This window comes from Amphiprion ocellaris, chromosome 24 (genome assembly GCF_022539595.1).
Source record: "Amphiprion ocellaris isolate individual 3 ecotype Okinawa chromosome 24, ASM2253959v1, whole genome shotgun sequence".
Taxonomy (NCBI): domain Eukaryota; kingdom Metazoa; phylum Chordata; class Actinopteri; family Pomacentridae; genus Amphiprion; species Amphiprion ocellaris.
This window is the reverse complement of record NC_072789.1, coordinates 14,309,489-14,322,137: the sequence shown is the minus strand read 5'-3', so window position 1 is coordinate 14,322,137 and position 12,649 is coordinate 14,309,489. Positions and strand designations below refer to the sequence as shown.

Genomic DNA, 12,649 nt, shown 5'->3' with positions numbered 1-12,649 from the left:
GAGTGGGGATTTGAACCACAGACCCTCAACATGTGAGGCCCAGAACTTACCTCGGCACCACCTTTCCTACAAGATTTTGTTGTAACTTGGCATAAATGATGGTATCAAACAGTACTGGAGCAACCCAAATACAAATAAAAGGTGTGAGTGGGGCTTTGAACCACGGACCTTCAACATGTGAGTCACAGAACTTACCTCTGTACCACCTTTCCTACAAAGTGCTGCTGTAACTTGGCTTAAATGATGGCATCAATTAGTACTGGAGCAACCAAAGGACAAATAAATGAAGTGGGTGGGGATTTGAACCACGGACCTTCAACATGCGAGACACAAAACTTACCGCTGCATCACCTCTCCTACAAGGTGTTGCTGTAACTTGACTTAAATGATGGTATCAATTAGTACTGGCGCAACCAAAGGACAAATAAAAGGTCAGGATGCGCATTTGAACCACGGACCTTCAACATGTGAAGCACAGAACTTAACTCTGCACCACCTTTCCAACGAAGCGCTTCTGTAACGTGGCTTAAATGATGGTATCAATTAGTACTGGACCAACCAAAGGACAAATAAAAGGTCAGGATGCAGTTTTGAACCATGGACCTTCAACATGTGAAGCACAGAACGTATCTCTGCACCACCTTTCTTACAAGGTGCTGCTGTTACTTGGCTTAAATGACGCCATCAATTAGTACTGGCGCAACCCAAATACAAATAAAAGATGTGAGTGGGGATTTGAACCACAGACCATCAAAATGTAAAGCACAGAACCTACCTCTGCACCACCTTTTCTACGAGACGTAGCTCTAACTTGGCTTAAATGATGGCATCAATTAGTACTGGAGCAACCAAAGGACAAATAAAAGGTCAGGATGCGCATTTGAACCACGGACCTTCAACATGTGAAGCACAGAACTTACCTCTGCACCACCTTTCCTACAAGATGTTATTGCAACTTGGGATAAATTATGGTAACAATGAGTACTGGCGCAACCCAAATACAAATAAAAGGTCAGGATGCACATTTGAACCATGGACCTTCAACATGTGAGGCACAGAACTTACCTCTGCACCACCTTTCCAACAAAGAGTTTCTGTAACTTGGCTTAAATGATTGCATCAAATAGTACTGGAGCAACCAAAGGACACATAAAAGGTGTGTGAGGATTTGAAGCATGGACCTTCAACATGTGAAGCACAGAAAGTATCTCTGCACCACCTTTCTTACAAAGTGCTGCTGTTACTTGGCTTCAATGATGCCATCAATTAGTACTGGCGCAACCAAAGGAGAAATAAAAGGTCAGGATGCGCATTTGAACCATGAACCATGGACCTTCAACATGTGAGGCACAGAACTTACCTCTGCACCACCTTGCCTGCGAAGTGTTGTGTAACTTGGCTTAAATGATGGCATCAATTAGTACTGGAGAAACCAAAGGAAAAATAGAAGGTCAAGATGCGGATTTGAACCCATGGACCTTCAACATGTGAAGCACAGAACTTACCTCTGCTCCACCTTTCCTACAAGGTGTTGATGTAACTTGGCTTAAATGATGGCATCAATTAGTACTGGAGAAACCAAAGGACAAATAACAGGTGAAGATGCGGGTTTGAACCATGGACCTTCAACATGTGAAGCACAGAACTTAACTCTGCACCACCTTTCCAACAAAGCGCTTCTGTAACGTGGCTTAAATGATGGTATCAATTAGTACTGGACCAACCAAAGGACAAATAAAAGGTCAGGATGCAGTTTTGAACCATGGACCTTCAACATGTGAAGCACAGAACGTATCTCTGCACCACCTTTCTTACAAGGTGCTGCTGTTACTTGGCTTAAATGACGCCATCAATTAGTACTGGCGCAACCCAAATACAAATAAAAGATGTGAGTGGGGATTTGAACCACAGACCATCAAAATGTAAAGCACAGAACCTACCTCTGCACCACCTTTTCTACGAGACGTAGCTCTAACTTGGCTTAAATGATGGCATCAATTAGTACTGGAGCAACCAAAGGACAAATAAAAGGTCAGGATGCGCATTTGAACCACGGACCTTCAACATGTGAAGCACAGAACTTACCTCTGCACCACCTTTCCTACAAGATGCTATTGCAACTTGGGATAAATGATGGTAACAATGAGTACTGGCGCAACCCAAATACAAATAAAAGGTCAGGATGCGCATTTGAACCATGGACCTTCAACATGTGAGGCACAGAACTTACCTCTGCACCACTTCTCCTACAAGGGTCTGTTGTAACTTGGCTTAAATGATGGAATCAATTAGTACTGGAGCAACCAAAGGACAAATAAATGGTGTGAGTGGGGATTTGAACCACAGCCCTGAGACATGCAAGGGACAGAACTTACCTCTGCACCACCTTTCCTACAAGGTGTTGCTGTAACTTGGCTTAAATGATGGCATCAGTTTGTACTGGAGCAACCAAAGAATAAGTAACAGGTGTGAGTGGGGATTTGAACCATGGACCTTCAACATGTGAGGCACAGAACTTACCTCTGCACCACCTTTCCTACAAGGGGTTGTAAATTGGCTTAAATGATGGCATCAATTAGTACTGGAGCAACCAAAGGACAAATAAAAGGTGTGTGAGGATTTGAAGCATGGACCTTCAACATGTGAAGCACAGAACGTATCTCTGCACCACCTTTCTTACAAGGTGCTGCTGTTTCTTGGCTTAAATGATGCCATCAATTAGTACTGGCGCAACCCAAATACAAATAAAAGATGTGAGTGGGGATTTGAACCATGGACCTTCAACATGTGAAGCACAGAACTTACCTCTGCACCACCTTTCCTACAAGGTTCTGTTTTAACTTGGCTTAAATGATGGTATCAATTAGTACTGGAGCAACCAAAGGACATAGAAAAAGTCCGGATGCAAATTTGATCCATGGACCTTCAACATGTGCGGCACAGAACTTACCTCTGCACCACTTCTCCTACAAGGTTCTATTTTAACTTGGCTTAGATGATGGTATCAATTAGTATTGGAGCAACCAAAGGACAAATAAAAGGTGCGAGTGGGGATTTGAACCATGGCCCTTCAACATGTGAAGCACAGAACTTACCTCTGCACCACCTTTCCTACAAAGTTCTGTTTTAACTTGGCTTAAATGATGGTAGCAATTAGTACTGGAGCAACCAAAGGACATAGAAAAAGTCCGGATGCAAATTTGATCCATGGACCTTCAACATGTGAGGCACAGAACTTACCTCTGCACCACTTCTCCTACAAGGTTCTGTTGTAACTTGGCTTAAATGATGGAATCAATTAGTACTGGAGCAACCAAAGGACAAATAAATGGTGTGAGTGGGGATTTGAACCACAGCCCTGAGACATGCAAGGGACAGAACTTACCTCTGCACCACCTTTCCTACAAGGTGTTGCTGTAACTTGGCTTAAATGATGGCATCAATTTGTACTGGAGCAACCAAAGAATAAGTAACAGGTGTGAGTGGGGATTTGAACCATGGACCTTCAACATGTGAGGCACAGAACTTACCTCTGCACCACCTTTCCTACAAGGGGTTGTAAATTGGCTTAAATGATGGCATCAATTAGTACTGGAGCAACCAAAGGACAAATAAAAGGTGTGTGAGGATTTGAAGCATGGACCTTCAACATGTGAAGCACAGAACGTATCTCTGCACCACCTTTCTTACAAGGTGCTGCTGTTTCTTGGCTTAAATGATGCCATCAATTAGTACTGGCGCAACCCAAATACAAATAAAAGATGTGAGTGGGGATTTGAACCACAGACCATCAAAATGTAAAGCACAGAACTTACCTCTGCACCAACTTGCCTGCAAAGTGTTGTGTAACCTGGCTTTAATGATGGCATCAATTAGTACTGGCGAAACCAAAGGCCAAATAAAAGGTGAAGATGCGGACTTGAACCATGGACCTTTAACATGTGAGGCACAGAACTTACCACTGCACCACCTGTTCTACAAGGTGTTGCTGTAACTTGGCTTCAATGATGGTATCAATTAGTACTGGAGAAACCCAAATACAAATAAAAGGTGTGAGTGGGGATTTGAACGATGGACCTTCAACATGCAAGACACAGAACTTACCTCTGTACCACTTTTCCTACAAGGTGTTGTTGTAACTTGGCCTAAATGATGGTATCAATTAGTACTGGAGCAACCAAAGGACAAATAAAAGGTGTGAGTGGGGATTTGAACCATGGACCTTCAACATGTGAAACACAGAACTTACCTCTGCACCACCTTTCCTACAAGCGTCTGTTTTAACTTGGCTTAAATGATGGTATCAATTAGTACTGGAGCAACCAAAGGACATAGAAAAAGTCCAGATGCAAATTTGATCCATGGACCTTCAACATGTGAGGCAGAGAACTTACCTCTGCACCACTTCTCCTACAAGGATCTGTTTTAACTTGGCTTAAATGATGGTATCAATTAGTACTGGAGCAACCAAAGGACAAATAAAAGGGGTGAGTGGGGATTTGAACTATGGACCTTCAACATGTGAAGCACAGAACTTACCTCTGCACCACCTTTCCTACAAGGTTCTGTTTTAACTTGGCTTAAATGATGGTACCAATTAGTACTGGAGCAACCAAAGGACATAGAAAAAGTCCGGATGCAAATTTGATCCATGGACCTTCAACATGTGAAGCACAGAACTTACCTCTGCACCACCTTTCCTGCAAGGTTCTGTTTTAACTTGGCTTAAATGATGGTATCAATTAGTACTGGAGCAACCAAAGGACAAATAAAAGGTGTGAGTGGGGATTTGAACTATGGACTTCCAACATGTGAGGCACAGAACTTACCTCTGCACCACTTCTCCTACAAGGTTCTGTTTTAACTTGGCTTAAATGATGGTATCAATTAGTACTGGAGCAACCAAAGGACAAATAAAAGGTGTGTGAGGATTTGAACCATGGACCTTCAACATGTGAAGCACAGAACTTCCCTCTGCACCACCTTTCCTTCAAGGTTCTGTTTTAACTTGGCTTAAATGATGGTATCAATTAGTACTGGAGCAACCAAAGGACATAGAAAAAGTCCAGATGCAAATTTGATCCATGGACCTTCAACATGTGAAGCACAGAATTTACCTCTGCACCACCTTTCCTACAAGGTTCTGTTTGAACTTGGCTTAAATGATGGAATCAATTAGTACTGGAGCAACCAAAGGACAAATAAAAGGTGTGAGTGGGGATTTGAACTATGGACCTTCAACATGTGAGGCACAGAACGTATCTCTGCACCACCTTTCTTACAAGGTGCTGCTGTTACTTGGCTTAAATGACGCCATCAATTAGTACTGGCGCAACCCAAATACAAAAGATGTGAGTGCGGATTTGAACCACAGACCATCAAAATGTAAAGCACAGAACCTACCTCTGCACCACCTTTTCTACGAGACGTAGCTCTAACTTGGCTTAAATGATGGCATCAATTAGTACTGGAGCAACCAAAGGACAAATAAAAGGTCAGGATGCGCATTTGAACCACGGACCTTCAACATGTGAAGCACAGAACTTACCTCTGCACCACCTTTCCTACAAGATGCTATTGCAACTTGGGATAAATGATGGTAACAATGAGTACTGGCGCAACCCAAATACAAATAAAAGTTCAGGATGCGCATTTGAACCATGGACCTTCAACATGTGAGGCACAGAACTTACCTCTGCACCACCTTTCCAACAAAGAGTTGCTGTAACTTGGCTTAAATGATTGCATCAATTAGTACTGGAGCAACCAAAGGACACATAAAAGGTGTGTGAGGATTTGAAGCATGGACCTTCAACATGTGAAGCACAGAAAGTATCTCTGCACCACCTTTCTTACAAAGTGCTGCTGTTACTTGGCTTCAATGATGCCATCAATTAGTACTGGCGCAACCAAAGGAGAAATAAAAGGTCAGGATGCGCATTTGAACCATGAACCATGGACCTTCAACATGTGAGGCACAGAACTTACCTCTGCACCACCTTGCCTGCAAAGTGTTGTGTAACTTGGCTTAAATGATGGCATCAATTAGTACTGGAGAAACCAAAGGAAAAATAGAAGGTCAAGATGCGGATTTGAACCCATGGACCTTCAACATGTGAAGCACAGAACTTACCTCTGCTCCACCTTTCCTACAAGGTGTTGATGTAACTTGGCTTAAATGATGGCATCAATTAGTACTGGAGAAACCAAAGGACAAATAACAGGTGAAGATGCGGGTTTGAACCATGGACCTTCAACATGTAAGACACAGAACTTACCTCTGTACCACCTTTCCTACAAGGTGTTGATGTAACTTGGCTTAAATGATGGCATCAATTAGTACTGGAGAAACCAAAGGCCAAATAAAAGGTGAAGATGCGGATTTGAACCATGGACCTTTAACATGTGAGGCATAGAACTTACCACTGCATCACCTTTCCTACAAGGTGTTGCTGTAACTTGGCTTAAATGTTGGTATCAATTAGTACTGGAGAAACCCAAATACAAAAAAAAAAGTGTGAGTGGGGATTTGAACCATGGACCTTCCACATGTGAGGTACAGAATTTACCTCTGCACCACCGTTCCTGCAAGGTGTTGCTGTAACTTGGCTTAAATGATGGTATCAATTAATACTGGAGCAACCAAAGGACAAATAGAAGGTCTGAGTAGGGATTTGAACCATGGACCTTCAACATGCGAGACACAGAACTTACCTCTGTACCGCCTTTCCTACAAGGTGTTGTTGTAACTTGGCTTAAATGATGGTATCAATTAGTACTGGAGCAACCAAAGGACAAATAAAAGGTGTGAGTGGGGATTTGAACCATGGACCTTCAACATGTGAAGCACAGAACTTACCTCTGCACCACCTTTCCTACAAGGTTCTGTTTTAACTTGGCTTAAATGATGGTATCAATTAGTACTGGAGCAACCAAAGGACATAGAAAAAGTCCGGATGCAAATTTGATCCATGGACCTTCAACATGTGCGGCACAGAACTTACCTCTGCACCACTTCTCCTACAAGGTTCTGTTTTAACTTGGCTTAAATGATGGTATCAATTAGTATTGGAGCAACCAAAGGACAAATAAAAGGTGCGAGTGGGGATTTGAACCATGGCCCTTCAACATGTGAAGCACAGAACTTACCTCTGCACCACCTTTCCTACAAAGTTCTGTTTTAACTTGGCTTAAATGATGGTAGCAATTAGTACTGGAGCAACCAAAGGACATAGAAAAAGTCCGGATGCAAATTTGATCCATGGACCTTCAACATGTGAGGCACAGAACTTACCTCTGCACCACTTCTCCTACAAGGTTCTGTTGTAACTTGGCTTAAATGATGGAATCAATTAGTACTGGAGCAACCAAAGGACAAATAAATGGTGTGAGTGGGGATTTGAACCACAGCCCTGAGACATGCAAGGGACAGAACTTACCTCTGCACCACCTTTCCTACAAGGTGTTGCTGTAACTTGGCTTAAATGATGGCATCAATTTGTACTGGAGCAACCAAAGAATAAGTAACAGGTGTGAGTGGGGATTTGAACCATGGACCTTCAACATGTGAGGCACAGAACTTACCTCTGCACCACCTTTCCTACAAGGGGTTCTAAATTGGCTTAAATGATGGCATCAATTAGTACTGGAGCAACCAAAGGACAAATAAAAGGTGTGTGAGGATTTGAAGCATGGACCTTCAACATGTGAAGCACAGAACGTATCTCTGCACCACCTTTCTTACAAGGTGCTGCTGTTTCTTGGCTTAAATGATGCCATCAATTAGTACTGGCGCAACCCAAATACAAATAAAAGATGTGAGTGGGGATTTGAACCACAGACCATCAAAATGTAAAGCACAGAACTTACCTCTGCACCACCTTGCCTGCAAAGTGTTGTGTAACTTGGCTTAAATGATGGCATCAATTAGTACTGGAGAAACCAAAGGCCAAATAAAAGGTGTAAGTGGGGATTTGAACCATGGACCTTCAACATGTGAAGCACAGAACTTACCTCTGCACCACCTTTCCTACAAGATTCTGTTTTAACTTGGCTTAAATGATGGTATCAATGAGTACTGGAGCAACCAAAGGACAAATAAAAGGTGTAAGTGGGGATTTGAACCATGGACCCTCAACATGTGAAGCACAGAACTTACCTCTGCACCATTTCTCCTACAAGGTTCTGTTTTAACTTGGCTTAAATGATGGTATCAATTAGTACTGGAGCAACCAAAGGACAAACAAAAGGTGTAAGTGGGGATTTGAACCATGGACCTTCAACATGTGAAGCACAGAACTTACCTCTGCACCACCTTTCCTACAAGATTCTGTTTTAACTTGGCTTAAATGATGGTATCAATGAGTACTGGAGCAACCAAAGGACAAATAAAAGGTGTAAGTGGGGATTTGAACTATGGACCTTCAACATGTGAAGCACAGAACTTACCTCTGCACCACCTTTCCTACAAGGTTCTGTTTTAACTTGGCTTAAATGATGGTATCAATTAGTACTGGAGCAACCAAAGGACAAATAAAAGGTGTGTGAGGATTTAAAGCATGGACCTTCAACATGTGAAGCACAGAACGTATCTCTGCACCACCTTTCTTACAAGGTGCTGCTGTTACTTGGCTTAAATGATGCCATCAATTAGTACTGGCGCAACCCAAATACAAATAAAAGATGTGAGTGGGGATTTGAACCACAGACCATCAAAATGTAAAGCACAGAACTTACCTCTGCACCACCTTGCCTGCACAGTGCTGTGTAACTTGGCTTAAATGATGGCATCAATTAGTACTGGAGAAACCAAAGGCCAAATAAAAGGTGAAGATGCGGATTTGAACCATGGACCTTTAACATCAGAGGCACAGAACTTACCACTGCACCACCTTTCCTACAAGGTGTTGCTGTAACTTGGCTTAAATGATGGTATCAATTAGTACTGGAGAAACCCAAATACAAAAAAAAAAGTGTGAGTGGGGATTTGAACCATGGACCTTCCACATGTGAGGCACAGAACTCACCTCTGCACCACCTTTCCTACAAGGTGTTGTTGTAACTTGGCTTAAATGATGGCATCAATTAGTACTGGAGCAACCAAAGGACAAATAAAAGGTGTGAGTGGGGATTTGAACCATGGACCTTCAACATGTGAAGCACAGAACTTACCTCTGCACCACCTTTCCTACAAGGTTCTGTTTTAACTTGGCTTAAATGATGATATCAATTAGTACTGGAGCAACCAAAGGACATAGAAAAAGTCCAGATGCAAATTTGATCCATGGACCTTCAACATGTGAGGCACAGAACTTACCTCTGCACCACTTCTTCTACAAGGTTCTGTTTTAACTTGGCTTAAATGATGGTATCAATTAGTACTGGAGCAACCAAAGGACAAATAAAAGGTGTGAGTGGGGATTTGAACTATGGACCTTCAACATGTGAAGCACAGAACTTACCTCTGCACCACCTTTCCTACAAGGTTCTGTTTTAACTTGGCTTAAATGATGGAATCAATTAGTACTGGAGCAACCAAAGGACAAATAAATGGTGTGTGAGGATTTGAAGCATGGACCTTCAACATGTGAGGCACAGAACTTACCTCTGCACCACCTTTCCTACAAAGGGTTGTAAATTGGCTTAAATGATGGTATCAATTAGTACTGGAGCAACCAAAGGACAAATAAAAGGTGTGTGAGGATTTGAAGCATGGACCTTCAACATGTGAAGCACAGAACGTATCTCTGCACCACCTTTCTTACAAGGTGCTGCTGTTACTTGGCTTAAATGATGCCATCAATTAGTACTGGCGCAACCCAAATACAAATAAAAGATGTGAGTGGGGATTTGAACCACAGACCATCAAAATGTAAAGCACAGAACTTACCTCTGCACCACCTTGCCTGCAAAGTGTTGTGTAACTTGGCTTAAATGATGGCATCAATTAGTACTGGAGAAACCAAAGGCCAAATAAAAGGTGAAGATGCGGATTTGAACCACAGACCATCAAAATGTAAAGCACAGAACTTACCTCTGCACCAACTTCTCTGCAAGGTGTTCTTGTAACTTGGCTTAAATGATGGAATCAATTAGTACTGGAGCAACCAAAGGACATATAAAAAGTCCGGATGTGAATTTGAACCGTGGACCTTCAACATGTGAGGTACAGAACTTACCGCTGCACCACCTTGTCTGCAAGGTGGTGTTGTAACTTGGTTTAAATGATGGAATCAAATAGTACTGGAGCAACCAAAGGACATATAAAAGAAGTGGGGATGCAGATTTGAACCGTCGGCCTTCAACATGTGAGGCACAGAACTTACCTCTGCACCACCTTCGTTGCAAGGTGGTGTTGTAACTTGGTTTAAATGATGGAATCAATTAGTACTGGAGCAACCAAAGGACATATAAAAAGTCCGGATGCGAATTTGACCCGTGGACCTTCAACATGTGAGGCACACAACTTACCACTGCATCACCTTTCCTACAAGGTGTTGCTGTAACTTGGCTTAAATGATGGCATCAATTAGTACTGGAGCAACCAAAGGACAAATCACAGATGTGAGCGGAGATTTGAACCATGGACCTGTAACATGTGAGTCACTGAACTTACCTCTGCACCACCTTTCCTATAAGGTGCTGTTATAAATTGGCTTAAATGATGGCATCAATTAGTACTGGAGCAACCAAAGGACAAATAAAAGGTGTGAGGAGGGATTTGAACCATGGACCTTCAACATGTGAAGCACAGAACTTACCTCTGCACCACCTTTTCCACAGGGTGTTGCTGTAACTTGACAGAATAACTATTCACAACTCACCACCTCCATGGTACAACACCTGGCATATAACCTTATCAGATGCTTGGTGGACAGAATGCAAGATAAAGAAAAACACAGTTCACTGGTAGTTTTCTACACTTGTGGATCCATCAGCAGCCTCCACAGGTATTTATTTTTTCTTCTATTATGAATAAGGAATGAATACTGACATTTCTGGTGATGATGATCTTCACTATTATTCAGAAGTTCACATGTGGAGCCTTTTGGATCAAGATGCAAAGAGAGTCTGACAAAGTGCTAATGCAGTTGTGGAGGTGAACCGGTACCTGGCTGATCTCCTCTGGAAACAAGTGCAGAGCCGCTGACATACTGGACCACCCACAAAACTGTTTACCCAAACCTGTATGATGTAGCCAAACATTTCCTGTGTACCCCAGCCTCATCTCTGCCGTGTGAACTGGTTTTTTTCCACATCTGGGGAAATAGTCTCTTAAAGAATAAACCGTTTGAGTCTGAAAACTGTGAATAAACTGTTATTTCTGAATAAAAACGAAAACTGGGAATAAACTGTTATTTCTGAATAAAAACTCATGACCAGTTCCAAAAGCACACCCTCTTTACCAATCAACCCCAAGATCCACTTTGCCAAAATCCATAAAATAATCTGTATTTGCCCCAACCCCATGTGAAAATGACATCATTCTGTATTTGTAGAGCATGACATCATTCTGTATTTGTAGAGCATCTCATGAATGTAGCACCATTGAAATATTTCACAACACAAAAAAGAAGTGAAGAGTATATAGGGTTACAGACAGACATGTCAAATAAGAAACATGCTCTTCCATAGTTATTGTCATTATCATTATTAGTAATTATTGTATCCACTAGAAATCATACAATCATCTAGTATAGATGAACAGGAATGTGCATGGAGAATGAAATCCTAAACAATCCATGAACCAATCAATAACACGTCTCGACTGCATTTCATTTTATTGACCACTAGGTGTCCTACTCGAGCTGTGTGTGTCATTGAAGCCTCCAGTAATGAAGCATGTTTTGAACAAAGTATCGAAGCTTCAACAAAGCCTCGATGAAGCATCGGTTAAAAAAAAAATGCTCCATCACCTGTGTCAAGTGATTGAGCAGCAGAGTCCTGTTCAGGTTGTGAGGAGACGTAAAAAGCTTACAGCACTTGGTATTCCCAGGCGGTCTCCCATCCAAGTATTAACCAGGTCCGACGCTGCTTAGCTTCCGAGATCAGACGAGATCGGGCGTATTCAGGCTGGTGTGGCCGTAAGCAACAGTGCTCAGAACTATGGGGCCTTTCCTACATGTCCTTCATCTCCATCATGTGAGTCCTGATGTCAATGTGAACGTGACAAGAAGCTGTGAACACACTCACACACTTTGTCCACCACGGCAGTAAAGAGCCGCCGTTCCCCAACAAGGTATTGATTGTAGCTTGACCTTGAGCCCAACATGAAAACGTTTGTGACACAGAAAGACGTGTGACAATAAATGAGCTCATATGACATCATGAACAACAGAGTCACACAGACAGGCTCCTGAAAAGGACGTGTTCAGCCAATTTAAATGTTTTTCTCAGGTTGTAGAAGATCCACAAAGTAGAAAACATAACAGCACGTCTTGTCCCAGCAGCATCTATAAAAGTGTGGTTTGTTCAGGAGACTGTTGCTTACGGCCACACCAGCCTGAATACGCCCGATCTCGTCTGATCTCGGAAGCTAAGCAGGGTCGGGCCTGGTTAGTACTTGGATGGGAGACCGCCTGGGAATACCAGGTGCTGTAAGCTTTTTACGTCTCCTCACAACCTGCACAGGACGCTGTTGCTCATTCTC

At 42.4% G+C, this 12,649-nt stretch overlaps 1 non-coding gene and 1 pseudogene across 1 annotated transcript; one reads left to right on the top strand and one right to left on the bottom strand.

The window, feature by feature from the left end:
• Window positions 1-11,970: 11,970 nt before the first annotated feature.
• LOC111581857 (5S ribosomal RNA) lies at window positions 11,971-12,089 on the bottom strand (annotated as a pseudogene).
• A 395-nt stretch (window positions 12,090-12,484) lies between these two features.
• LOC111581851 (5S ribosomal RNA) lies at window positions 12,485-12,603 on the top strand. Its single transcript, XR_002747285.1, has one exon. It is a non-coding gene; the product is annotated as a 5S ribosomal RNA (ribosomal RNA).
• The last annotated feature ends 46 nt before the right edge of the window (window positions 12,604-12,649 follow it).